The 26,996-nt window shown below is 47.8% G+C and overlaps 2 protein-coding genes across 3 annotated transcripts in view; one reads left to right on the top strand and one right to left on the bottom strand.

The window, feature by feature from the left end:
- LOC140418066 (uncharacterized) overlaps positions 1 to 26,996 on the top strand; it is a 182,863-nt gene that overhangs the window by 129,816 nt on the left and 26,051 nt on the right.
- The window catches only part of LOC140422513 (uncharacterized), a 35,106-nt gene that overhangs the window by 4,192 nt on the left and 3,918 nt on the right, over positions 1 to 26,996 (bottom strand). For both annotated transcript variants that reach the window (XM_072507526.1, XM_072507525.1), the window contains exon 2: positions 1,468 to 1,651. The gene's annotated coding sequence lies outside the window, so the exon portion shown is untranslated. The remainder of the gene's footprint in view (positions 1 to 1,467; positions 1,652 to 26,996) is intronic.

Below are 26,996 nucleotides of genomic sequence, written 5' to 3'. Positions count from 1 at the left end.
CAAGTAAGGAGACCAAAACTGAACACAATACTCCAGGTGTGGCCTCACTAACACCTTATACAATTGCAGCATAACCTCCCTAGTCTTAAACTCCATCCCTCTAGCAATGAAGGACAAAATTCCATTTGCCTTCTTAATCACCTGTTGCACCTGAAAAGCAACTTTCTGCGACTCATGCACTAGCACACCCAGGTCTCTCTGCACAGCAGCATGTTTTAATATTTTATCATTTAAATAATAATCCCTTTTGCTGTTATTCCTACCAAAATGGATAACCTCACATTTGTCAACATTGTATTCCATCTGCCAGACCCTAGCCCATTCACTTAGCCTGTCCAAATCCCTCTGCAGACTTCCAGTATCCTCTGCACTTTTTGCTTTACCACTTATCTCAGTGTCGTCTGCAAACTTGGACACATTGCCCTTGGTCCCCAACTCCAAATCATCTATGTAAATTGTGAACAGTTGTGGGCCCAACACTGATCCCTGAGGGACACCACTAGCTACTGATTGCCAACCAGAGAAACACCCATTAATCCCCACTCTTTGCTTTCTATTAATTAACCAATCCTCTATCCATGCTCCTACTTTCCCCTTAATGCCATGCATCTTTATCTTATGCAACAACCTTTTGTGTGGCACCTTGTCAAAGGCTTTCTGGAAATCCAGATATACCACATCCATTGGCTCCCCGTTATCTACCGCACTGTTAATGTCCTCAAAAAATTCCACTAAATTAGTTAGGCACGACCTGCCCTTTATGAACCCATGCTGCGTCTGTCCAATGGGACAATTTCCATCCAGATGCCTCGCTATTTCTTCCTTTTGGACTTTAACTTGGTGTTGTGAGACTTCTTATGGTGCCCTTGAATGTCAGCAATCTCCTGGGGAAACCAGCCTTTTAATTGTGAACATTGGGAAAGAGACCATCCTTTTAGCCAGACAAATAAATGTGTCCAGCTGAGGGGGCAAAGGATTTCAATGTCTTTAAGAAAGAGAGACCTGGGCCAAGCTTTTCAGAGTCTGCACCCTCCCTGGATTCACTTCCTTTCCCTACAGTTGCTGCAAGTGACCAATTGAAGGTCAGAATGAGAAAAGAAAGTGTTTTACTCTCAGAAGTTTGCGACAGAAGGAAGTTTCAATCTGTGTGAAACTCAATCTTAATTCACACAAAGCCTGCGGTCTGATTGGTTGGAGGATCAGAGTCCTTCCGGTCCTCCGACTCTTCCCATTGGTCAACACCTCAACAACAAGGTCAGAGGGTGCGTTCTTTTATGCACATGCGCATCTTCTCCACTCTTGGACATGCGCAGTCCTGGGCAGGAGGGGGTAGGGGGAGACCGCCGAGCGGCCTCCCGCTCTGGCCTGGGCGGTCAGCCGGTTGCCTGGAAACCTTGGCCCGTAACCCCTTTGCTTGCGGCGTTAAGGACCGGCCGCCGATTTTGAAACAGAAATGTGCGCACTTACCTGCGCTCCGATTGTGCGATGAACCTTCCTTTCCCTTCGGCAGCCTCGGGCCTCCAGCGCCCTGGTCGACGCAAGTTCCGGCGTGGGAGCAGTGCAGCACCGCCCCCTTATGACACGGCCTGTGTGCGCATGCCCATTGAGGACTGGCCAGTTTGGGACCGTCCATTGAGGGCAGGCATTAAAACTGCAGATACAGATAGAAAACAACAGGCAACTCAGTGTTTTGAAGACAGTAGTATGCAGACGTTTTTTAAAACCGTTTTATTGCTCTGTCGTTCAAACAAGCAATACTATTGTTTATCATAGAATTTACAGTGCAGAAGGAGGCCATTCGGCCCATCGAGTCTGCACCGGCTCTTGGAAAGAGCACCCCACCCAAGGTCAACACCTCCACCCTATCCCCAGAACCCAGTAACCCCACCCAACACTAAGGGCAATTTTGGACACTAAGGGCAATTTATCATGACCAATCCACCTAACCTGCGCATCTTTGGAATGAGGGAGGAAATCGGAGCACCCGGAGGAAACCCACACACACACGGGGAGGATGTGCAGATCCGCACAGACAGTGACCCAAGCCGGAATCGAACCTGGGAACCTGGAGCTGTGAAGCAATTGTGCTACCCACTATGCTACCGTGCTGCCCACATTGAATTGTTGATTCTTTTGAAGTAATTTTTATATGATGAAGGGTGATTATTTACAAGTGAACATAGGTTTGCTTATTTGTTTTAAATCTGTGTAACTATTTAAATCTGAACTATATTATATAATTTTACATGTGGCATGCTTAAAAATGTTTTTATGCTTTAATTTAAATTCTGGTCATAAGATTTTCAATGCACCCCAGGGCTTTTTGTTGTCACTGTCCTTGTGACATCTGCTGTTTTTCGATTAGTGTTTGTGGAATCACTGCAGTGCAGAAGAAAGCCATTCAAGTCAGCACTGATACTCCAAAGAGTACCCAGTTTAGGCACATGCCCCCGCTCTATCCCCATAACACCACCCAAACTTTGCACACTCGGGCAATTTAGCAAGGCTAATCCACCTAACCTGCTGTGGGAGGAAACCGAAGGATCCGGAGGAAATGGCGGTGGCACAGTTGTTAGCACTGCTGCCTCACAGCACCAGGGACCTTGTGTCTGCATGGATTTCCTCTGGTTTCCTCCCACCGTCCAAAGATGTGAAGGTTAGGTGGATTGGCCATGCTAATTGCCCCTTAGTGTCCAGGGATGTACAGGTTAGGTTCCAGGGGTAGGGTGGGGGAGTGATCCCAGGTAGGGTACTCTTTTAGAGGGCCGGTGCAGACTTGATGGGCTGAATGGCCTCCTTCTGCACTGTAGAAATTCTATGGTTCTATTCCATGGTTCTAGGAGACCCATGCAGTCACAGGAAGAATGTACAAACCCAACACACTCACCCAAGGTCCCTGGTGTGAGGCAGCAGTGCTTACTAGTGTGCCATGTTGAATGAATGAAAATCACTTATTGTCACAAGTAGGCTTCAAATGAAGTTATTGGAAAAGCCCCTAGTCGCCACATTCCGGGGCCTGTTCGGGGAGGCTGGTACAGGAATTGATCCCGTGCTGCTTTGGTCTGCTTTAAAAAGCCAGCTATTTAGCTCTGTGCTAAACCAGCCCTTGTTACCCGTGTTAAATATGTTTCTGCCCTGTTTACTTCAATTATCTTATTCATTTATAATTATCTCAATTAACTGAAACATTAACCGACCAAAATAAATGTCTCCGGATGCCTTCTGCATCAGCTACACCAAAAAATCTGTGTAAATAAAAAGGTATAAAAACTCTACAAACATCTGGGTAAGTGGTCCAGATTAGCACTGCAGCTGGATTTTTCATTCGGCTGCACCCACACAGTGCAGGACTTCAAGCTGTCAAACACAAACGTCCAGGGGTTTGAACGCTGCATGCCTGAACACCCGCACCTCTGGGTCGTCACCAATGACTTAAGTCACAAATCATATAGGAAGTTACGGGCCCATACCTTTGAGTTGAAAATCGAGACTTCAATGTATCACCCTCATTATCTGCCTATGTCTCTTTCTGACACTTTGTGTGCTTAGCTGATTTGTCTCTGGTCTGTGTTTGACTTCACAATGCAGCACGGTAGCACAGTGGTTAGCACTGTTGTTTCACAGCTCCAATGTCCAAGGTTCAATTCCCAGCTTGGGTCACTGTCTGGGCGGCATCTACACGGTCTCCCTGTGTGTGCGTGGGTTTTTGCCGGGTGCTCCGATTTCCTCCCACAGTCCAAAGATGTGCAGGTTAGGCGGATTGGCCATGATAAATTGCCCTTAGTGTCCAAAATGGTTAGGTGGAGTTACTGGGTTCAGGGGATAGGGTGGAGGCGTGGGCTGGGGTAGGGTGCTCTTTCCAAGGGTCAGTGCAGACTCGATGGGCCGAATGGCCTCTTTCTGCACTGTAAATTCTGTGAACCTTCTTGTAAGTTGCGTCCCTCTCTCTATCTTCCTCCTCACACTGTGCGTGAAAGTGACTCATCTGTAACACTTGCATTTCATTCCTCTGTTTAGTTTCTAAGGCTCTAACACCCCACATGTCAGTTTCCTGTTTTGCAGCACTCAACTGCTGTTATTTATTTATTTTTAAAAAATATTTTATTGAAGCATTTGTAATTTTCACAATTTAACATATTGACATTTCCAAAACAACCGCGCGGGTCGACGCACAAAACACCCCCTAAAATAACAACAAACAATAGACCACGTACCCCACTTCTCCCGCCCTATCCGCAATTACCTGTATACTAAATTCCCTGTCCTTATTTAACATTACCATGCCTCCGATTCCCCCCCCCCCCTTTTCCCCCTTACTGCTGAGGTTCGGTCTTTGTTAAAGAAATCGATGAACGGCTGCCAACTCCGGGTGAATCCCTGTATCAATCTTCTTAAAGCAAACTTGATTTTCTCCAGACTGAGGAACTCTACCATATCGCTGATCCACACTCCTGATTTCGGGGGCTTCGAGTCCCTCCATCTCAGCAAGATCCGTCTCCGGGCCACCAGGGAGGAGAAGGCCAGAATACCGGCCTCCCTCCCCCCCCCCCCCCCCCCCCCCCTTTGCCCCGGATCTTCCCACACCCCAAATATTGCTAATTCTGGACTCGGAGTTACCCTACCTTCCCGGACTTCTGACATAACATCTGCAAATCCCTGCCAGAATTCCCTCCGTTTCAGACATGCCCAAAACATATGAACATGGTTGGCCGGGCTACCGCCCACATCTGTCCTCCACCTCCTCGAAGAACCAACAGGCTACCGTTATGTGCTCAACTGCTGTTATAACCTTGCATTTTCTACCTCCTTCTCATATAATTCTGACATACAACAAGCTATCGTTGTAGACATACTCAGCTTAGTGATGTGTTTCTCTTGCCCCTTTCTGGTCTCTTCCCAGTGCTGCAGTCAAGAAGGTCCTGGATCCTCAAATGTCTTCTTGGCACATTTGACCCATTTAGGTCATTTGTCATTCAGGTAATCCTCTAGCACCCTTTCTCAATCTGGATTATTACCAGCCATTATTTTAATTCAGACACGATGTGACATTAAGGCAATCACTTAATCATGCTCACATAGGGACGCCAAATATTGCCCTCAGGCAACAAAGAAACACTGACACGAGATATTTCACACAACTCATTCTTTATTAATGTTTAAAACACTAGATAAACACTGTCCTGCTCTTTATCTCACTTGTTAAAGTACTGATTACTTGTTACAATGAATCACGAGACACACGGCTTACTACACGTTGCAAGGTAAGGTGATCAGTGTCTCTTCGATGGGTCATCATCTTCTGAGTCCCGGACTCAGGACTTCCTTACGCGATGGTTGTTTCCACAGGTCTGCACTGCGGAGGCTCGTGGCCTAGATCTTTTTATCCAGTTTCCCCCAGCATCGAGAATGTTCTTAATCATGTACACCCATGAACTGGGTCATCAGTTTTCCCATTACCAGCTACAAAGTGAGACATATCTGTTGTCCATGTTCTTCTTATCTGTCCTTACCGAGCAGTCCCCGCAGCTGCAGCACTTTCATGTTGAGTATATCTTATCACACCCTGCTTGCTGAACAGACTGGTCCATTAAACTGCAATGGCAACTGTTTTCACAGTGCCTGTGCTTATGTAAGATTGATTACTTTCTCATCATGCTTTGTGGATGTTTAATAGGTTGCCGTCCGGCTGCATTCTGTATTTATTTTAGATCTCCCTGGAGTGCTAAGAAAACACTACTTATTATCCAGGATAAATTAAATGTCCATCATCAGCTTTTGTGGTTCATTTCAGTGGAAATGTGCTCTCCCAGGCTCAAAGAGCATCAGCCCACTGGAAGCAAAGTTGTGAGACCGGCCAGTCCAGCAGAAAGAAACCCTCCGACCCTCCCACTTCACCCACTGTCAGGATGAACATGGTTCAGTCCTGGATGTGATTAACAGCAGAATCCAACCCCAGTGATCACTCGTGAACCTGATAGTGTCTCAGCAGGTGCGTTGACCGAGTGAATCCCTTATCACACTCCGAGCAAGTGAATGGCCTCCCCCTGGTGTGAACTCGCTGGTGTGCCTGCAGGGTGGCTAAGTGAGTGAATCCCTTCCCACAATCAGAGCACGTGAACGGCCTCTCCCCAGTGTGAACTCGCTGGTGTGTAAGGAGATTGGTTAACTGAGTGAATCTCTTCCCACAGTCAAAGCAGGTGAATGGCCTTTCCCCAGTGTGAACTCGCTGGTGGATCTGTAGGTGGGATGGCCGAGTGAATCCCGACCCACAGTCAGAGCAGGTGAATGGCCTCTCCCCAGTGTGAGCTCGCTGGTGTCTCTGCAGTTGGTACTGCATTCTAAACCTCTGTGCAATGAGAGCAGCCGAATGGTCTCTCCTCAGTGTGAATGGGCTGGTGGGACATCAGTTCCTGAGAGCTTCTGAAACCACTTCCACAGTCAGAGCATTTAAAGGGTCTCTCATTGGTGTGAGTGATTTTGTGTTTCTGCAGGCTGGATGACTGAGTGAATCCCTTCCCACACAGGTCGCAGGTGAAAGGCCTCTCTCCAGTGTGCCTGCATCGATGAATTTCGAGCTGGGATGGGTACCCAAAACCCTTCCCACAGACCCCACATTCCCACCGTTTCTCCATGGTGCGGGTGTCCTTGTGTCAATGCAGTTTAGACAATCAGTTGAAGTATCACACAGAATAAGCGTACAGTCTTTCCCTGCTGTAAATGGTACGATGTTCTTTTAAAGCTGTGTAACTGGTGAAAACTATTTCCATAGTCAGTGCACTGGAACACTTTTCCAGTCAAACTGATATTTAATGCCTTTTGACTACAATTCTGCCTTCTGTCTACAATTCCCGCTGCCTCAGAAAGGCAGCCAGCATAATTAAGGACCCCACGCACCCCGTACATACTCTCTGACTGTGGGAGTGAATTTAAAAGCTCTCAGGGACTGATGATCCACCAGCGCATTTACACTGATGAGAGACCACTGAGCTGCCCCCACTGCACAAAAAGGTTGAGAGTGACACCCACACTGCTGACACACCAGAGAGCTCACATCGGGGAAAGACTGTTCGCCTGTTCGGAGTGTAGGAATGGATTCAGTGATTCTTCCACCCTGCGGAAACACCAGCGAGTTCACACCAGGGAAAGGCCGTTCACCTGCTATGACTGTGGATTTGTTTATTGTCACCGAGGTATAGTGAAAAATATGTTTCTGCGAGCAGCTAAACAGATCATTTAGTGCATTAAAATAAAATCAGAAGAAAATACATAATAGGGCAACGCAATAATGTAAATACATAGACACCGGCATCGGGTGAAGCATACAGGAGTGTCCTAATCAGGTCATAGATCATAGAATTTATAGAATTACAGTGCAAAAGGAGGCCATTTGGCCCATCGAGTGCACCGGCTTTTTTTTCTTGGAAAAAGTACCTACTTCCCACACCTGCACCCTGTCCCCGTAAACCAGTAACCCCACCTAACGTAAGGGCAATTTAGCATGGCCAATCCACCTAACCTGCACATCTTTGGACTGTGGGAGGAAATTGGAGCGCCCGGAGGAAACCCACGCACACACGGGGAGAGCGTGCAGGCTCCGCACAGGCAGTGACCCAGTGGACAAGCGAACCTGTGACCCTGGAGCTGTGAAGCAACTGTGCTAACCGATGTCCACCGTGCCGCCCTACGAGGTTCCATAAGAGGGTCATTCAGGAGTCTAGTAACAGTGGGGAAGAAGCTATTTTTGGATCTGTTCGTGTGTGTTCTCAGACTTTTGAATCTCCTGCCCGATGGAAGAAGCTGTAAGGGTGAGTAAGCCGGGAGGGAGGGGTCTTTGATTATGCTGCCCGCTTTCCCCAGGCAGCGGGAGGTGTAGATCCCTCCCTGTGGGGTGGTGATATGACCATCAATTCACGCGAAACCAGGAGTAGAAGTAAACTGTGGCTTAAATCAACTAGAACAGTGCCTGCCTGCGACTGGTCTGCTAGTGAGAGCCGCCTACAGGGCTACTATTTATTCCTCCCCTCAATGGGTGGAGCCAGGGGCGGAGCCCACAAGGTACCAACATGATACATTACAGGTAATACCTTACAATGGTCCATAGGTGGAGCCCACATGGGCAACAGCGTGACACAGTTATATACATGGTGAATGGTTACTGCAATACATTCACCACAGGTGGGATTATCACAACTTTCCAATCTGCAAAGGCACCAACGGGTTCACACTGGGGAGAGACTGTTCACCTGCACCATGTGTGGGAAGGAATTTAACCAGCAATCCACCCTCCTGAGACACAGTGGGCGGGATTCTCCACTCCCGCGCCGGTTGGGAGAATCGCCTGGGCTGCCAAAATTTCCGGGGACGCCGGTCCGACGCCCTCCCGCGATTCTCCCAAGCGGCGGGAACGGCCCGGTTGAGTTTCGCAGGCCGGAGAATCGCCGGAGACACCGAAAATGGCGATTCTCCGGCACCCCCGCGATTCTGAGGCCCGGATGGGCCGAGCGGCCAGGCCAAAACTGCGGGTTCCCCCCCGGCGCCGTCCACAACTGGTCGCTGCAGTCGTGGGCGGTGCGTGAACGCTGGGGGGGGCGGCCTGTGGGTGGGGGGCGAGGGGGGATCCTGCACCGGGCTTTACCTGGAATGTGGGGTGGCCCGCGATCGGTGCCCACCGATCGTCGGGCCGTCCTCTCTGAAGGAGGACCTCCTTCCTTCCACGGCCCCGCAAGATCCGTCTTCTTGTGGGGCGGACTTAGAGAGGACGGCAACCACGCATGCGCGGATGACGCCCGTTATGCGGTGCCGGCCGCGTCATCTATGCGGCGCCGCTTTTACGCGGGCGACAAGGCCTGGCGCGTGTCGATGACGCGGCCCCGATCCTGGCCCATTGTCAGGGCCTGAATCGGTCGGGACCGGGGCCGTTTCGCGCCGTCGTGAACCTCGACGGCGTTCACGACGGCGCGGGAGTGGAGAATCCCACCCAGTGTCACTCACAACAATGAGAGACTCTTTAAATGCTCTGAATGTGCGATTGGTTTCAAAATGTCTCAGGAACTGATGATTCACCAGCGCATTCACACTGAAGAGAGATCGTTCAGCTGCTCTTATTGCTCAAAGCGATTTAAAATGTCATCCAACCTGTGGGTACACCAGCAAGCTCACACCAGGAAGAGGCCATTCACCTGCTATGAGTGTGGGAAGGGATTCAGTAAAATCATCCAGTCTGCAGGCACACCAGTAGTGGGAAAGGATTCACTCACCTATCCAACTTGCGGAGACACCAGCAATGTCAGGGGTTGCATTCTGCTGTTGAATCACATCCAGGACTGAACCACGTTCATTCTGACACTTGGTGAAGTGGGAGGGTCGGAGGGTTTCTTTCTGCTGGACTGGCCGGTCTCACCACTTTGCTTCCAGTGGGCTGATGCTCTTTGAGCCTGGGAGAGCACATTTCCACTGAAATGATCCACAAAAGCTGACAAAGGACATTTATTTTGGCCTAGATAGTAAATAGAGCTTTTCCTGCACTACAGACAGATAGAAGCATAAAGATGTTACAGCGCAGGAGTCCGTTCAGCCCAACTTGTGCATTACAGCCCGAAGACACGCAGGTGCCCTTTCTAACCCCATCTTCCTGCACCAGGTCCATATCCCGGATCTTACAGCACTTCAGGTGCAGGTACTTTTCAAAAGAGTTTCGGGGTTTCTGCCTCCACGACCAACTCAGGCAGCGAATTCCAGACTTCCACTATTATATGTGTAAAAGGTTCTTCCTCATGTCTCCTCTATGAGCAGCACGGTAGCATTGTGGATAGCACAATTGCTTCACAGCTCCAGGGTCCCAGGTTCGATTCCGGCTTGGGTCACTGTCTGCGGAGTCTGCACATCCTCCCCGTGTGTGCGTGAGATTCCTCCGGGTGCTCCGGTTTCCTCCCACAGTCCAAAGATGTGCAGGTTAGGTGGATTGGCCGTGATAAATTGCCCTTAGTGTTGGGTGGGGTTACTGGGTTATGGGGATTGGGTGGAGGTGTTGACCTTGGGTAGGGTGCTCTTTCCAAGAGCCGGTGCAGACTCGATGGGCCGAATGGCCTCCTTCTGCACTGTAAATTCTATGAGTTTCTACCTTCTGCCACTTATCTCACCTAAATACAGAAAGAACTGGACAAACGCAGCAGGACTGGCAGCATAGGTGGAGAGAGAAACAGAGTTAACGTTTCACGTCCAATGTATCTCCTTCAGAACTAAAGAGAGGGAGAAATGTGATGGGTTTGATGCTGGTGAGAAAGAGGGAGGGTCAGGTAGAACAAAAGAGAAAGTCAGGGATTGGTTAGAGGGTGGGTGAGATTAAATGACAAAAATGTCCTGTTACAAAAGGCAAAGGGAGAGGTAATGGTTGTGGTAAAGAAACAAAGCATTGGTCCAGAGTAAGTGTTAATGGCAGAATAAAGGACAGCTCCGCCTGGAAGCAAAAAACAGGGAAACAAGATGCAGACCGGCTGTGGCAGTCACCACTGTTGTATTGTATATACTGCATACGAGGGTATTATGGTAAGGCCCCTGTACTACAGGTACGGGGGTAGATCCCTGCCTGCTGGCTCCGCCCAGTAGGCGGAGTATAAATGTGTGGGCTCTCCGAGCTGCAGCCATTTCGGCAGCAGCTGCGGGAGGCTCCACATCTCTGCGTAATAAAGCCTCGATTACCCTCTACTCTCGTCTCGACGTAATTGATCGTGCACCAATGGCTCGCGGCAAAAAAAAACAAATCAAAATGGAGGAGAGAGTTCAGGGTCTGAAGTTGTTGAACTCAATGTTGAGTCCAGAAGGCTGTAAAGTGCCTCATGGGAAGACGAGGGGCTGTTGGTCCAGCTTGTGTTGGGCTTCTCCGGAACATTGCAGCAGGCCGAGGACAGAAATGTGAGCCTGAGAGCAAGGTGGTGAATTCTAATGGCAGCAAGCGGAAGGTCAGGGTCATGCTTGTGGACTGAGCGGAGGTGTTCCACAAAGAGGGCAGGGAACAGGCTGAATTAAAGAGAAACCATTTGGCTCCAAAACATTGTGAACATCTTTTTACTCTGGTTGTCTTTGATCATCAAGTCATTTTGTGTTTTTTTTTTAGCCATGTTCCGTTTCATTAACAAATGTTAATCAGTAAAAATATTTCAGTCTTATGGACTTTTTGTGAGCTAGGCCACGAGCCTCCGCAGTGAGAGGGGTTGGCAGACTCTTTAACAGAAAGTGAGTCCCTCTGAGGTAATTGGCAAAGGAGCCACAGGGGAGATGAGATTTTATTTTATTTTTTGACACAGCGAGTTGTTCTGATCTGCCTGAAAGCAAATTCAATCGTATCTTTCCAAAGGGTAAATACTTGAAAGAGAAGGGTTTGCAGGTCTGCGGGGAAAGAGCAGAGCAGGTGGATGAATTGGAGTCCTTTCAAAGAGATAGCAGGGGGACAATGGGCCGAATGGACTCCTCCTGCAACCTGTGAATCTGAGCCTCCTGCTTTTGTGCAGGTTAAAAGGGACAGATTTCATTGCAGCCTCTTCCCGGTCTATGTATTTAAAGAGACGGGTTTCTCTTTAGCTCTGAGTGACCGATATAACAATTGGTTGGAGGCCCATTTCCCAGTCAGTGCCCCAGAACCTTCCTGTCTCTATTAGTGCAACACCCATGGCAGTTTCCCAACTGGGGCACAGGCCCCGTTATTCTCAGTTAAATTCAGCACTCAGCTCCGTCTCCTTTTCTAACTTTGTATTGTCGATAGTGTTTGATGTTAAACTGAGGCCCTGTCTGCCCCTCTCAGGTGGGTGTAAAAGTTCCCACAGCAACTATTTTGAAGAAGAGCAGGGGAGTTATCCCCGATTTCCGGGTCAATATTTATCCCTCAATCAACATCACTAAAAACACATCATCTGCTCATTATCACATTGCTGTGTGTGGGATCTTGCTGTGTGTAAATTGGCTGCTGCGTTTCCTACATTACAACAGTGACTACACTTCAAAAGCACTTCATTGGCTGTAAAACACTTTGTGACATCCTGTGGTTGTGAAAGGTGCTATAGAAATGCAAGTTTTTTAAATTGAAGATTTCTGTTATCTGATCTTGTTAGAGCCACCCGCAGCTTACCATTTAATAAATTCACTTTGGTTTAGACAAGACTTTAACCAATTAAGACAAAGGCAGAATTCTCTGGATAGTAAATTTAAAATGCAGTTTATTAAATGAAAAATGTTTACTGAACAACTTTAAGACATTGACTTTTACAACTTCATGCGGGTGATCAGTCTGTAGCAGCGTAACCCTCTCTGGCTCCTTTGACAGTAATTCTTGTGGAATTCAGCCTCGGGAGTCTGGCTCCCTCTTTGACAGTAATTTCCTTGGAACTCGGCCTCGGGAGTCTTCAGTACTTGGCCAGCAAGGAAGACGTTCGGAACCTCTACTTTTATCCCCAAAGTGACCATTACCTCACGTCAGAGTTGGGCCTGTTGTTACATGATAATTAGTCAATTTGGTCATTAGATTAATTTAATTGGATCCCCAATTACTGACACCACCTTCTCTCATTATCTCAGACAGGAATACAATAGAACTGTTTCATACTATCCCTTTATCTGATTCTACACAATCCCTTATTCATATAGTTTCAAATGTTGAGGCTAATCAGAGTTTGAAGGTCTCTCTTGCCAGCACATTTAGCCTCATTGCACATTCTTTACATACACAGCAATTAAGTGTTTTACAGCTAATAAAACTCAGTCTTTCACTATAACTACTGATTCATTATTGATTCATTAACTGTAACTCAATTCAGGCTCATTATTCAATCACCTGTAGCAATCTTTAATTAATACATTTTGGGTAATACAAGATACTCTAGTTCAAAGAGACAGTTTTGTGGAAGACAATCACTTTCTTACCGACCTTGATTGGATTGAACAATGAGTCTGAGGGAGCGATTCTCCCCCAAAATTTCGAAGTTAATTTATGGTGGGTTTTTCAGGGAGTTTCCCACTGGCTCTGACGGCGAGTTCCCCACCGCTATTCAATTACACTTTTTTGGGCCCTTGGAGTTTTCTCCCGGTTTAGCCAACATTTAGAATTTGTTTTAACACTGGGGAGCTGAATTCAAGATCAGGCCGCCATTTTGAAAGGGTGCCCTGATCTCTAAATGAGCTCCATTACAGCACTCCCTCCCTTCCAGGACCCCCACCCATCACGCCTCCAACCTCCCAGAGGCCCCTTCGTACCTGCCTTGCATTCCCCCACCCTTCAAACTTCCCCTCCACCCTCATTTCATGGGCATGGGCCCACCTGACCCTTGGCAGTGCCACCCTGGCACTAGCACCCAGGCAGTACTCCTGCTGGCTTGGCAGCGCCATTCAGGCACCTTGGCAGTACCAAGGCACCAGCTGGGCAGTGCCAAGGTGCCCACATTCCAGGGGGAGGACCAGGGAGCCACCCTGCACTTACCCTGATCACCCAGGGGTCTCCGATGGCCCAGGAGACCCCCCCCCCCTCCCCACGTGCCGTTCCGCCTAGTCCACGTTTGTGTGGACCAGCACTAATCGGCGCCCGGCTGCAGCCTCTCTGGGGAGGCCGAAGAATCGAGGGAGACCAGTCGATCCTGGGCATAGAGGTTGCAAGTAAGTTTATGACCTACTGCCGGGAGCGGTGTTTGATCACGACCATTTAGGGCAGAGTTCCAACTCCGACATCTCGCGGGACATTGGTGAATCCCACGAGGCGCAGAGGCTGTCAGGAGGCTCGCTACAGGCCTCTCCCAAGATTCTCCAGCCGCATTGCGCTCAAGCAATAGCACAACACAGCCGGAAAATCGCGCCCTTAGGCTTGAACCAGACTTTAGCAGTACATGGCGCTGTGTAGCTGTACAAAATTCGGGAACAATTTGTGACTTGAGACAATTTCTGCTATTTCAGCAGTTTCTGGAAACATTTATGCTGTATTAATTTTAAAATAAAGCTCCCGTCACATATTCAAGTTTAACACGTTTTCTTGACCTTGTCCGTCTTCACATTTGAATGTAACAAGTGATTGATTTTAAAAACTAAATTTTATAACTGAGGCATCCCGACAGTTTCTGACATTACAACAATGACATTTCAAAAGCACTTAATTGGCTGTAAAAAACTTTACAGAGATCCTGTGGTCATGAAAGAAGCTGTAGAAATGTCATTTCATTTTTGAACGAGACCTGAAACTGGGGATATCACACTTGATCCCCTCATGAAGATCACTAATAAAGAGTGAGTGTTGATTTTGTGTAACAACCAAGGGCGGAATTCTCCGTTGGCCGATGCCAAAATTGTGAAACACAATTGGGCGGAGAATAGGTTCCAACGCTAAAATCGCAGCGGGCACCGATTTGACGCCAGATCGCTATTCTCCGTCACCTTGACAGCAGCGTCAATGTGGTCCAGAATGTACATATAGAATCATAGAATTTACAGTGCAGAAGGAGGCCATTCGGCCCATTGAGTCTGCACCGGCTCTTGGAAAGAGCACCCTACCCAAGGTCCACACCGCCACCCTATCCCCATAACCCAGTAACCCCACCCAACACTAAGGGCAATTTTGGACCATATGGGCAATTTAGCATGGCCAGTCCACCTAACCTGCACATCTTTGGACTGTGGGAGGAAACTGGAGCACCCGGAGGAAACCCACGCACACACGGGGAGAATGTGCAGACTCCGCACAGACAGTGACCCAAGCCGGGATTCGAACCTGGGACCCTGGAGCTGTGAAGCAATTGTGCTATCCACAATGCTGCCCACTATAGTAGACAGTTTTTGCATATCATCAGTGGGCCTGACCAGCGCGCCTCCACCCCTGATGGGCTGCGTTCCCGATGGCGCAGTTCACTTCTGCTTTTAGAAATGGTGAAACTGGCATCGTGCCTGCTGTGGGAGAGGGGGACAGAAAGTGACCAAAATCGCAAAGTTTGCTGACAGTTTTGCCTCTGCCCAGGGACCGTCTGACAGGGCCAGGGGGAGCAGAGGGGGATGGCCAGGAGGGGGCTGTGGGGGTCGGGGTGAACAAACACGGGACACCATTGCCGCAGCCGGAACGGCAGCCATGGAGCTGTGCAAGCCGCTGACAGCTCACTGTGAACTTAGGGCCATGGGTCGTATATGGCCTCCAGGCCACCTCTGGCCCCAGCTGACCCATCAGCTGGATGGGCGCACTCCAGCACGACTAGTGCCATCTTGTTGGGTGGGGTGAGTGTGTGTGGGGTTTGTAATGTGTATGTGCAGCTGCAGCTTGTCAGCCTCCCAAATGGGGGCAGCACAGTAGCATTGTGGTTAGCACAATTGCTTCACAGCTCCAGGGTCCCAGGTTCGATTCCGGCTTGGGTTACGGTCTGTGCGGAGTCTACAAGTTCTCCCCGTGTGTGCGTGGGTTTCCTCCAGGTGCTCCGGTTTCCTCCCACAGTCCAAAGATGTGGTTAGGTGGATTGGCCATGCTAAATTGCCCTTCGTGTCCAAAATTGCCCTTAGTGTTGGGTGGGGTTACTGGGTTATGGGGATAGGATGGAGGTGATGACCTTGGGTAGGGTGCTCTTTCCAAGACTCGGTGGGCCGAATGGCCTCCTTCTGCACTGTAAATTCTATGATTCTATGATAAGTGTCAATCACGGACACGGAGAATCCCGCATCAGTTTTCTTTGGAGTCGATTGTGTTCCGCATGGTGCCAGTGCTAACTCCTCCACAGTCGCTGAATCGGTCCAGGTTCGACACCCGTTTTGCTGTCGTGAAAGTCCACAATTCTGCGTCGGTGTCAACACTTAGTCTCAGAAATGGAGAATCTTGCCCCATGTCTTTCTCTCCATTTCAAATACCGTGTGAAAATCCAAACACAGCATATTGTGAAATTATTAGTTTTAAAACAGAACGAGTTGTTGTGATTTGGGATTCACGGCCTGACAATGGTGCAGGAAGTAAATTCTGCTGTAACTTTCAAAAGGGAACTGGTCAGATTCCGTCAGAAATAAAACTTGCAGAACAACGGGACTAATTAGATAGTTGGTTCAAAGAGCCAGCATGGGAACGATGGGCGGGATGGCCTCCTTCTGTGCTCTCTGAGCTTTGGTTACACTGGAAGAAAGTGGGAAATGCCTGGAACCCAATTCCTACGAGGGGGGTAGAAGCAGAGATGATGGAATATTTCCCAAAGGAAATTGGATGGGCTTTTGAGGGAAATGAACCAACAGGGATACGGGGATAGAACGGGGCAATGGTTTGATCTACAGAGATCTACAAGTTGTGAATCTTTGGAATTCTCGACCCCAGAGGGCTGTGGGAGCTCAGTCATTGAGTGTGTTTAAAGCAGAGACTGACAGATTTCTAAATTCCAATAACACAAAGGGATATGGGGATAGTGTGGGGGAAAAGGCATTGAAGTGGATGATCAGCCATGATCATATTGAACGGTGGAGCAGGCTCGACGGGCTGAATGGCCAACTCCTGCTCCTCTGTTCCAATGATACAAAGATAGGTAGGAAAGTAAATTGTGAAGAGGATATAAGGAGACTACAAAGTGACATAGATAGGTTCAGTGAGTGGGAAAAGATCTGCTTAATGGAGGATAATGTGGGAACATGTGAAGTTGTCCATTTTGGCAGGATTAATTTAAAAAATGGTGCGATTGCAGAGCTCTGAGACTCAGAGGGATCTGGGTGTCCAAGAGCATGAATCACAAAAGGCGAGTATACAGGTACAGCAAGTAATTAGGAAGCCAATAGAATGTTATTGTTTATTGTGAGGGGAATTGAAAACAAAAGTAAGGAGGTTATGCTTCAGTTATACAGGACATTGGGGAGACCACATCTGGAGCACTGTGTACAGTATTGCTCTCATTTACAGAGTGATGTAAATGCGTTGTTGGTATGCAGGTACATGTAATTAAAAAGGCAAATACAATTTTATTGTTTATTGCAAAATCACTGAAGTATAAAAGTAGAGAAGTGTTGTTGCAATTGTATAGGGTGTTGGTGAGACCACATCTGGAGTATTGTGTCCAATTTGGTCTCCTTATTTGAGGAAGGATGTGGTGGCATTGGAGGCAATTCAGAGGAGGTTCACCAGATTGATTCCGAGGATGAAAGGGTTGATGTATAAGGAGCGGTTAAACAGATTGGCCTTACACTCACTGGAGTTTAGAAGGATGAGAGGGGATTTGATCGAGGTGTATAAAATACTAAAAGAGATTGATAAAGTGAACGTGGACCAAATGTTCCCCCTTGTGAGGCTTGAAAGGGGGGGTTCTGAGATGAGACCCTGATAGAAATCAGATTTTGTGGTTAGCTATAGATGAGGTAGATAGGGGGTTTAAATAAGAAATCATTGGGAGTAATTGACTGAATCATACTAACCATGAGAGTAAGAGAAGCTGACTAACTGGGAATTAATCAGATAAGACTTAAAATGTCCATATTTTGCAATTGTTCGACACTGGCCAGAATCCAAGGCCAGTAACAAAAGACTTTAATGTAGGCAGCTGCCTTTGCAGGTCTGGACAGTTCCGTTTCCATGGTAACAGTCAGTCAGGGTCACAATGACGTTTCGAAAACTGTGTTAATCTAATTAATGTTAGAGGCATAATTGGCAAGCCAGGGTATGGAAAATTACAAAACCACACTCAAATCATTTATTTCTTAAATTGACGGACAGACAATTCAGCCGAATTGAGTGAATTGTAAATTAGTTAAAGCCAATCACAGCTTGAAATAGGGTGAAACCTTAAGGTAATGATCTCCTTAAAAGATCAGTTGCCGGGATGAGAACACTCATTCTGGAAACAATCTATCACTTTCTGAAACCTATATCTTGCTGCTGCCTTTGCTATCGCCATTTTTCTTCTGGTTAAATCACTCAGTCATTTTGTGCTGTACATCTCTATTTGAAGAAATTACCAAGAAATATTATTGTATTTCGAATACAACTACCGTATTTGCGAAAGACACTCGATCTGACTAGCTTGCTGCAAGGCTAGTTGGAACTCTCTCTTAATTTTGTACTGAAATTAGGAACTGGAAAGGGCTGGTTCGGGGGGGTGGCGGGGGGGGGGGGGGGGGGGAAGGAGAGCACCGGGTCTCACTTTACACAGATAACCTGCTCTTGTATATTTCAGACCCGTTGGGAGGGGATGGGGGAAGTTATGCGGATCCGAGGGGAATTTGATAATTTTTCGGGATATAAATTGAACATGGGGAAAAGCGAGATGTTCGTGATCCAGGCAAGAGGGCAGGAGAAGAGGCTGGGAGAGCTGCCATTTGGAATGGTAGGAAGGCGCTTTCGAAATCCTGGGAATTCAGGTGGCTCGTGAATGGGAGGCACTGCACAAGTTAAACGTATCCTGGCTCGTAGAACAAATAAAAGAGGACCTTTAAGAGATGGGACATGTTCCCGCTATCACTGCGGGGAGGGTACAGACGGTGAAAATGACGGTTCACCCCAGATTTCTGTTTGTCTTTCAGTGCCTCCCCATCTTCATCCCAAGGGCCTTTTTTAAACAGGTAAATAAGGTTACTTCAGGCTTTGTGGGGGTGGGTAAAACCCCGCGAGTGAAGAAAGTGTTGCTGGAGCACAGTCGGGGGGAGGGTGGGTTGGCGCTGCCGAACTTTTACTACTGGGTGGCTAATATAGCCATGATTAGGAAGTGCGTAGTTGGGGAGGGGTCAGTGTGGGAGCAAATGGAGGCGGCTTCATGTAAAGACACAAGTTTGGAGGCACTGATAACTCCCGTTCTCGCCGGCCCGATACTTTACAAGTCCGGTAGTGGTGGCGGCTCTGAGAGTCTGGGGGCAGTGGAGGAGATATAAGAGAGTGGAGGGAGCATCGGTTTGGACCCCGGTTTATAATAACCATCGGTTTGTACCGGGTAGGCTAGACGGTGGGTTCCAGAAATGGCAAAGGGCAGGAATTAGGAGGATTGGGGATCTATTTATAGACGGGAGCTTCCCTTGCTTGAAAGCTCTGGGGGATAAATTTGAACTGCCAGCAGGTAATGGGGTTAGGTATCTGCCGGTACGGGACTTCTTGAGAAGGCAGGTTCCGGCCTTCCCGCTGCTGCCGCCACGGGGGATACAGGACAGAGTACATGGGTGGGAGAGGGGAAGGTATCAGATATCTACCAGGAACTTTTGGAATCGGAGGAAACTCCGGTGTAGGAGCTCAATGGCAATTGGGAGGACGAGCTTTGAGGAGAGATAGAGGCGGGTCTGTGGGCGGATGCCCTAAGCAGGGTTAATACATCCTCATCATGTGCCAGGCTTAGCCTGATACAGTTCAAGGTAGACCACCGGGCACACATGACAGTGGCCCAGAGGAGTACGTTTTTTGGGGTGGAGGACAGGTGTGCGAGGTGCACGGGAAGCCCAGCAAATCATGTCCACATGTTTTGGGCATGCCCGAAGCTTAGAGGGTTTTGGCAAGGTTTCACTAGGGTGATGACCACAGCACTCAAACACGGGTGGTGCTGAATCCAGGGCGGCGATTTTGGAGTGTCAGAAGAGCAAGAATGCCAAAGGTGTTGGGGGCGGGGGGCAGACTGTTGTTTTATGGTTGGGGTGTGTGAAGATTGTGATGGGGGTGGAAATGTTTATTGTACCATGTTTATGTCGCTGTTATCGTTATTATTATAAAAATTGCAAATACCCTAATGAAAATAAATATTTCTTTTAAATTAAAAATTTTTTGTACTGAAATTGAAATCACCAGCGGACACTAAAAAGCTGATGGATAAAGTTTCAAAGAACTTTGCCAAAAAGGTATGTCTGGAATCTCTGTTATTTGGAACTAAGAAGGGATAACGCACAGCCAGGGTTCTGAATAGACACAGAGATCCAGCCAATCTATCAATCTACCAACCCCATAAAACCAGATAGCTAGGGTAACATTAGGATAGTTCTACATAAGTCAGTTTATTGAGGATTGAGACTAATCATAGAAAGTATACACAGTAATCATTATTAACCATTAAACATGTATTCTTAGAGCATAGCAGTGACAAGCATTTCAACTCTTGCTAAAAGCAGTGGCCTCAGTGTATGATGGGATATAAGAACAAAGAAAAGAACAGCACAGGAACAGGCCCTTCGGCCCTCCAAGCCCGTGCCGACCATGCTGCCCGACTAAACTACAATCTTCTACACTTCCTGGGTCCGTATCCCTCTATTCCCATCCTATTCATGTATTTGTCAAGATGCCCCTTAGATGTCACTATTGTCCCTGCTTCCACCACCTCCTCCGGTAGCGAGTTCCAGGCACACACTACCCTCTGCGTAAAAAACTTGCTTCGTACATCTACTCTAAACCTTGCCCCGCTCACCTTAAACCTATGCCCCCTAGTAATTGACCCCTCTACCCTGGGGAAAAGCCTCTGACTATCCACGCTGTCTATGCCCCTCATAATTTTGAAGACCTCTATCAGGTCTCCCCTCAACCTCCTTCGTTCCAGGGAGAACAAACCGAGTTTATTCAACCGCTCCTCATAGCTAATGCCCTCCATACCAGGCAACATTCTGGTAAATCTCTTCTGCACCCTCTCTAAAGCCTCCACATCCTTCTGGTAGTGTGGCGACCAGAATTGAACACTATACTCCAAGTGTGGCCTAACTAAGGTTCTATACAGCTGCAACATGACTTGCCAATTCTGATACTCAATGCCCCAGCCAATGAAGGCAAGCATGCCGTATGCCTTCTTGACTACCTTCTCCACCCGTGTTGCCCCTTTCAATGACCTGTGGACCAGTACACCTAGATCTCTTTGACTTTCAATACTCTTGAGGGTTCTACCATTCACTGTATATTCCCTACCTGCATTAGACCTTCCAAAATGCATTACCTCACATTTGTCCGGATTAAACTCCATCTGCCATCTCTCCGCCCAAGTCTCCAAACAATCTAAATCCTGCTGTATCCTCCGACAGTCCTCATCGCTATCCGCAATTCCACCAACCTTTGTGTCGTCTGCAAACTTACTAATCAGACTAGTTACATTTTCCTCCAAATCATTTATATAAGCTAGCTAACTTGCCCATATTCTCAAGACGAATAGAATCAGGTAGAAATGATGTGATCAGCAATAATATAGCTAGCTCAATAAACAGTTCTTATCAGTAGCCCCAACATCCTGTGCTCAGACAAACCATGGTCCAAAGAGGAACCAGCTTCAACATCCTGCGCCCAGACAAACAATGATACAGGCAGGAACTGGCTGAGATAAGGGAAAATGGGAGTAGGGGAGAACAAGATATAGCGGATACAAGAGTCCTGGAAAACAAGATGGCCAGGAACAGGATCAGTTTAAATCATGAGCTGATCACACAGTTACCATGCTCCATAAAGTAAAATTCCTTGGTCGAGGTCAAATGAACAGCTACAAGGATTGGATCGAGTCCAACTGGGGTGGGCGACAGATTTTTGGAAATTGTATAACTGTTGGACCTAAAGCAATGTAAAGCAGAGTGGTTTTGGCACTTATCCAAATCACTCTCCCTTGTACGTTGACCAAGCTTGGAAAATAAAGCCGTCTTAACCAAAGTTGCTGTCTCCGCGGGTCTTTGTGTTCAGCTGAGCCATAACCAAGAGGGAGGATCCCCCACGTAAAAGTCAGCTCAATAGTCGGTCCCTGATAACGCTCCTACAGGGCTATCTAGAACGAGACGTCATAGATATAGGTTAAGAGGTGGTCGATTAGAACTAAGATGAGGAGCAACTACTTCTCGCAGAGGGTGGTAAATTTGTGAAACTCGCTGCCCCATAGTGCGGTGGTCTTAAATGGTTTCAAGAAGGAGATAGCTATGTTATAGATAGAGATATATATATATATATTTTAATTTGTTAAAGGGATGCGGGGAACAGGTAGGGGGCGAATTTGAGACCAGGAAGAGATAATAATAATCTTTAATAGTGTCACAAGTAGGCTCACATTAACACTACAATGAAGTTACTGTGAAAATCCCCGAGTCGCCACATTCCGGCGCCTGTTCGGGTCACAGAGGGAGAATTCAGAACGTCCAATTCACCTCGCAGCACATCTTTCGGGACTTGTGGGAGGAAACCGGAGCACCTGGGGGAAACCCACGCCGACACGGGGAGAACGTGCAGACTCCGCACAGTCAGTGACCCAAGCCGGAAATCGAACCCGGGTCTCTGGCGCTGTGAAGCAACAGTGCTAACCACTATGCTACCTTGCCACGACAGAGCAGGCTCGAAGGGTTGAATTGCCTACTTCTGCTCCTTATTCCTATATTGGAAGCAGTTCAGAGAAGGTTAACTGTTCTCATACCTGGAATTGGAGGCTGGTCTTCTGAGGAATGATTGGACAGGCTGGGCTTGTGTCCGATGGAGTTTAGGTGACTTGATTGAACCGTATAAGATCCTGAGGGGCCTTGACAGGGTGGATATGGAAAGAATGTTTCCTCTTGTGGGAGAATCTAGAAATTGGAGTCACTTCAAAAGTAATAACTTGCCCACCTTGTGTTGCCCTATTATGAATTTTCTTTTCTTCCCATCTACTTAATGATCTGTTGAGCTGCTCGTAGAAAAATACTTTTCACTACCTCGGTACCCGTGACAATAAACAAATCCAATCCAATTTAAGACAGAGGAGAACCTTTTTCTTTCCAAGGGTCGTGAGTCTTTGGAACTCTTCCTCAAAGGGCAGTGGAAGCAGAGACTTTGGATATTTTGAAGGCAGAGCTGGATAGATTCTTGATAAGCAAGGGGGTGAAAGGTTATCGGGGGGGGTCGGCAGGATTGTGGAGTTGTGGTTACAATCAGATCAGCCGGGAACTTACTGAATGGTGGAGCAGGCTCGAGGGGCCGAGTGGCCTACTCCTGCTCCTAATTCGTATGTTATCACATCCTTTATAATAGATTGTAGCATTTTCCCTCCTGCTGATGTCAGGCTAATGGGTCTGTGGTTCCCCGTTTTCTCTCTCCCTCCTTAAATATTGGGATTACATTTACCACCTTCCAATCTGCAGGAACCATTCCAGAATCTATAGAACTTTGAAAGATGATCACCAATGTATCCACTATCTCTCCAGCCACCTCTTTCAACTCTCTGGGATGTAGAGCAGCAGCTTTTGGGGATTTATTAACTTTCAATCCCATTAATTTCTCCAGTACTACTTTTTCACTAATACGAATCTCTTTTAGTTCCTCGTGCTCACTGGTCCCTTGGTTCTCTAGTGTTTTTGGATGATTTATTATTACTTTTCTCCATTGAAGGGGCAATTTAGTGTCGTCAACCCACCAACCCAGCGAGAATGTGCAAACACCTCACGGTCAGTGACCCAGGTCTGAGGTCGAACCTGGGTCCTCGCCACCGTGGGGCAGCAGTGCGACCACCGTGACACTATCTTCCTCCATAAAGCCAGACACACATTGTTTAGTTTCTCTGCCATTTCCTTATTCCCCATTATAAACTCTCCTGTCTCTGCCTGGAATGGACCCACATTGGCCTTTGCTCATCTTTTCCTTTTCACATTCCGATAGGAGCTTCTCCCGTCGGTTTTTATGTTTCTCCCCAGTTTGCTCTCATATTCTACTTTCTCTTTATCAGTTTCTTGGTCCTCCTTTGCTGAATTATCAAACAAGTTCCCAATCCTCAGGCTCACTACTATTTTGGTCACTTATGAGCCTCTTCCTTTAATCCAATGGAATCTGATGAAACATTTCTTGTTCGCAATGGTGGCATCACTTTTCCTGTTGGATTTTGATCCCTGAAAAGAATCTATCTTTGTTGTGTACATGTGAAATCAGAGTCCCAGAGGGCCTTAGGCAGCTGTCCCCTTTGAGAGAGAGATGACTGGTGTGGATTTAACTTGAAGGTCACAACACCTCAGCAGAGGGGCAATGTTAGGAAGGCGGGGCCTGGGCAGCACGGTGGCGCAGTGGTTAGCAGTGCTGCCTCACGGCGCCAAGGTCCCAGGTTCGATCCCGGCTCTGGGTCACTGTCCATGTGGAGTTTGCACAGTCTCCCAGTGTTTGCATGGGTTTCGCCCCCACAACCCAAAGGTGTGCAGGATAGGTGGATTGGCCACGCTAAATTGCCCCTTAGTTGGAAAAAATGAATTGGGTACTCTAAATTTATTTTTAAAAAGGAAGGCAAGGCCTTTGTGGATAACGTCAGCCAGTACGGGAGTTCGACCCATGCTGTTGGTGTCGCTCTGAACCATGAACCAGCCATGCAGACAACTGAACCATTCCCTTAAATATTAGCTATTACCGGTCTCCCACTATACCATTTAATGAAGTTTCCCAGTCCAAACCTGCCCCTCAGTTTTCTTCTGTGAGAATCATGCAGATAAATTAAACAAAAGAACCATGTGACCACCATAGCCCACCTTCATGGCAATGTAGCATAATTCTGGGTGTTCCAAACAGAAATGGGGACAAAATACCTTCCAACTTCCAAACGCATTTGAAACCAGGTATTTGCAACAAGGCTCAGAGGACAGCAGCCCAGAGGAGGCAAAGTCGTGAGACCAGCAAGTCCAGCAGAAAGAAACACTCCGACCTTCCCCATTGACAGAATGAACAAAATGCAGTCCTGGATTAATTGAGAGCAGAAACACTAACAGCAGAATCCAGCCCCTATAATCAATTGTGAACTTGTTGGTGTCTCAGCAGGCGTGATGAAACACTGAATCCCTTCCCACACTGAAAGCAGATGAATGGCTTCTCCCCAGTGTGAATTCGCTGGTGTATCTGCAGGGTGGATGAATATCTGAATCTCTTCCCACACTGAGAGCAGGTGAACGGCATCTCCCCAGAGTGAACTTGCTGGTGTATCTGCAGGGCAGATGAATGTCTGAAACCCTTATCACACTGAGAGCAGGTGAATGGCCTCTCCCCAGTGTGAACTCGCTGGTGTGTCTGCAGGTTGCATAACTGAGTGAATCCCTTCCCACACTGAGGGCAGGTGAACGGCTTCTCCCCAGTGTGAACTCGCTGATGTGTCTGCAGACTGGATAAGCGAGTGAATTCTTCCCCACACTGAGAGCAGTTGAATGGCCTCTCCCCAGTGTGAACTCGCTGGTGTGTCTGCAGGTTGCATAATTGAGTGAATCCCTTCTCACACTGAGAGCAGGTGAACGGCTTCTCCCCGGTGTGAACTCGCTGGTGTGTCTGCAGGATGGATAACCGAGAGAATCCCTTCCCACAGTCAGAGCAGGTGAATGGCCTCTCCCCGGTGTGAATTCGCTGGTGTTTCCTCAGGGTGGATGAATGACTGAATCCCTTCTCACACTGAGAGCAGGTGAACGGCTTCTCCCCAGTGTGAACTCGCTGGTGTGTTTGCAGGGTGGATGAATCACTGAATGTCTTCTCACACTGAGAGCAGGCGAACGGCCTCTCCCCAGTGTGAATGCGTCGATGAGCTTCCAGCGCAGATGGGAATTTGAATCCCTTCCCACAGTCCCCACATTTCCACGGTTTCTCCATGTTTTGGGTCTCCTCGTGTCTCTCCAGGTCGGACAATCAGTGGAAGCCTTGTCCAATCACAGAACACGTGTACGGTCTCTCCTCACTGTGAATGGTGCGATGTTTTTTCAGGCTGTGTAACTGGTTAAAGCTCTTTCCACAGTCAGTGCTCTGGAACACTCTCACTCGGGTGTGTGTGTCTCGGGGCTTTTCCAGTCACATTGATGTTTAAAATCTTCTGAAGCAGACAGAACGGGAAACATTTCTCGGTCTACATTCAAAGGCCGATGATACTCAGTTCCAAGGAATTGAGAGACTCAGTCAGATTGAGACGTGACGTTTGAGATTTCTGTCTGTAATTCCTCCTCATCTAATATCCTGTAAACACAATTTACAAAATACATCACTGTCAGTACAGAATAGAAATTCAGATCAGACAATACTAGTTTCTATGGAACATTCTTTCCTTTCTCATTCCCCCAAATCTCCATCCCACACACTCTCCCTCCATTCTCACTCTGCTGTATCTAATATTCACCCTCCCAATTCTCCTGAAGGTGCTGATTCAGGCTGATTGACAGATCCATGCTCACAGCTTCCTGTCCTGGACTCAGAAACCATAACAAATAGGAGCTGCAGTCGGCCATTCGGCCCATCGAGCCTGTTCAACCATTCAGTGAGATCATTGGCCGATCTACCTCAGCACCATTTTCCCACACTTTCCCCCATATCCCCTCGATATCTTCAATATCTAGAACCCTATCAACCCTTCTTGATGACTGAGGCTCCACAGTCCTCTGGGGTAGAGAATTCCAAAGCTTCACCACATAGGGGCTGGTTTAGCACACTGGGCTAAATCGCTGGCTTTTAAAGCAGGCCAGCAGCACGGTTCAATTCCCGTACCAGCCTCCCCGAACAGGCGCCGGAATGTGGCGACTAGGGGCTTTTCACAGTAACGTCATTTGAAGCCTACTTGTGACAATAAGCAATTTTCATTTTTCATTTCATTTCATTTGCTCGAGTGACGAAATCCCTCCTCATCTCAGCTTTCTCTCCATTTTCCTGCCTGTTCCCCATCTTCTGGTACCCCCTCCCTCGTCAAGCAGAGCTCTCTCTGGGGAGGGCCACATGAAGCGGGCGCAGGAGTAGCTGCTTTTCCGCAGGTTCTGGCACCACTCGCTTAAAGTCCATCATTTATCCTAATTTCCCGGCACTTATCTTCCTAATCCTTGAATTAATATTTGTTGTCATGTCCCTGGAAGACTTCAGAATTAAGTTTGGTAAGATTATGCCTGAAAACATCAAGAAATCCATTGATAAAAGGTGGATTCAGCAGGGGTGGATCCGCCTTTTCAACATGGTTCTTCGAGGACCGGCTGCCACGTTTTCTCAAGCTGGATGTGAAGCCTGGGTGTTTCAAATTAGAAAGGACATCTGTCTTTGAGGCCGAGGGATAGTTTTCATCCCAGGCCTGTAGTGATTCACTTCCACAACTTGAAAGATCACCAGAGGGTCCTGGAGACGGGTAAGGTGAGGTGGGACCCGG

The sequence above is a fragment of the Scyliorhinus torazame genome, chromosome 5 (genome assembly GCF_047496885.1).
Source record: "Scyliorhinus torazame isolate Kashiwa2021f chromosome 5, sScyTor2.1, whole genome shotgun sequence".
Taxonomy (NCBI): domain Eukaryota; kingdom Metazoa; phylum Chordata; class Chondrichthyes; order Carcharhiniformes; family Scyliorhinidae; genus Scyliorhinus; species Scyliorhinus torazame.
Note: the sequence above shows the minus strand (reverse complement) of the source record. Positions and strands in the feature narration are given on the sequence as shown.